The sequence below is a fragment of the Myotis yumanensis genome, unplaced genomic scaffold, assembly GCF_028538775.1.
Source record: "Myotis yumanensis isolate MYYU_CA2020_CCGP unplaced genomic scaffold, mMyoYum1.0.hap1 SCAF_42, whole genome shotgun sequence".
Taxonomy (NCBI): domain Eukaryota; kingdom Metazoa; phylum Chordata; class Mammalia; order Chiroptera; family Vespertilionidae; genus Myotis; species Myotis yumanensis.
Window position 1 is genome coordinate 8484 of NW_027223793.1, and position 2192 is coordinate 10675.

Below are 2192 nucleotides of genomic sequence, written 5' to 3' on the forward strand. Positions count from 1 at the left end.
AAAGGCTGGATCAATGTCATTTCTAAGGAGGTTTTCCTGTGGGATTTTTCTGTTTGTTTGTTTGTTTGGTTTTTTTTTATTGGTTTATTATTATTATTATTATTTTGTTTTTTGGGGGGGATTTCTTTTTTTTAGGAGGGTTTTTTGTTTTGGTACGCTTTTTATGTTTTTGTCAATTTTTTTGTTTGTTTGTTTTTTCTTCTGCTTTTATATATGGGATGATGTGGAAGGAGCCAGAATGTTCCATTGTTCACCCAATCTGTTGGCAAACATCTCTATTTTCTCCCTGTCACAGGTTTGTCTCGGCGAGCATCAGGACCTTCATTTCCCTTGGGTACATCATCATGATCTTCCTCATCTTCACCCTCACCCGTTTTTCTATCTTCAGAAGGAGGTGGTGATTCCTTTGCTAGATTTCTTACCATGTGTTCAAGATATTCTGGCAAACTTTTGAACTGTTGTTTGTTTGGGTGGAAGAAGTGAGGGCTTCTCCGTGCTAACAGTCTCAGGGCTCTCCAACCATAATTTGGATGGTTCACCACCTTATATTCCTTTTCAATCATGCTTTCCAGGTCTGCCTGTTCAATGGCTTCTGCAAAGAATTCCTCCAAAGTTGGCATATAGCCTCTGGGGGCTGATTTACAAGCTTCCATATTATCCTGGCAGAGATCCCAAAGGCTTGTTATCGCCTCGTTTCTCTTCAGAATCTTTGTGCTGGGCCCTTTCCACAGGAAGTCCAGGAAGTCCTCTGGTGCGGTTCTCTTTCGTACTGCTCTCGTAGGCTTAGTACCTGATGTTCTTTCCTTCACAAAACTTGGGCAGCCTTCGTTTTTCCACTTGTTCCAGTTTTCTTCTGTGGATAATATATGCTCTACCATCTTTGAAAATCTCTCTCCATCGGGTGGGTTTTCAGAGAGCAGTTGATAAACTGATTTTGTGGTGCCTTCAATCCAGAGTGACTGCTCATCAGTTAAAACATGGTTTGAACTTTTGGATTTCACCTGTCCCTTGAGATATTGGAATAAAATGAGATACTGCAGGAGAATCTGTCGGCAAAAGTTACTGTCACTCAGCTGTAAAGCCAGCAACTTTTCACTTGTTAAAAATTTTGCAGCAAATATATGCTCTCCTCCTGCCCTTAATTCTCCCATCTTTTTTCTCGAGGCCTGAGTATCATCTAATTTGTAATTCTTAAAAACTGCCAGGACTTCTTCTGAGTACCTGCGGAAAGTTTTCCATGCCATCTTCTCATAGCATTGCACAGGGTTCCTGAAGTAATCCTGAAGGGACCAGAATTTGCGGTACAGGCTGTGATCCATTGGAATGGAGCAAGTTGTTGGAGCTTCATCATCACCCATGTCACCTTGGTCTACGTCCATTCCTTCTCCTTCGTCTTCAGCTTGCTTCTGACCCAAGGTGCTTTCCTGCTCATTGGTATTGAAAACAGTGACATTTTCCAGATTAAACTGACCCTGCAAGTTAAGACTGGATCTCTCAGGTAAAGGGAAAAGCCTGGCCAAAAAGAGTTGAACCCGTGCATGGAAAAGTGTGTGCGGGGCTTTGGATAATCTCCTTAAGAAGTCATTGCACATACGTAGTAAATAAGTTTTCCCAGCAGACTTCCAAGTAGCAACATTTTTTTCCACAAATGAGAATATTGTGTCACACTGATCCAAAGGCAGACATTCCAAAGCATCTGCCAACAAGACAGCAGGTGTCGCCGCGGTGCAAATTCCTTCAGTGACTCCCCCAATAGCAAGAGAAATAATAGCTAAAACATTTTCACCCGACGAGTGATTGATCATTTCTTCTTGCAGGACACCTCTGAAAGCTTGGTCAAGGGTACATTTCTTTTCGTCTTCAGTTCCAGGTAACTGGCTGAAGGTATTCAACAATGGCTTGATATTTTTGTTGTTCAGGGCTTCTCTGGTAGACTTGGTAAACCGTGTCTGCGCTTCGGCTACACTGAAGCGTGGCCGTGTAGGAGACATCTTCGCAGCGGCGCCTGTTGTGGGGGCCGAAGCCCAGCAGGTGCAGGGGTTCCCAAACGTGTGGACGAAGTCCGTGAAGAAGAAATGACACGGAGACAGTGCGGTCAGTTGATCAGCAGCCTAGCCAGGTTCTTGCCAGGTGCTCCAGCGGCAGCGCCTATGTCCCGGGACCGGGTCTCGGCGAGATCTCTGCCCCGAAAG

General features: G+C 44.3%; 1 pseudogene; it reads right to left on the reverse strand.

The window, feature by feature from the left end:
- Window positions 1-207: 207 nt before the first annotated feature.
- LOC139000923 (THO complex subunit 1 pseudogene) lies at window positions 208-1991 on the reverse strand (annotated as a pseudogene).
- Window positions 1992-2192: the final 201 nt, after the last annotated feature.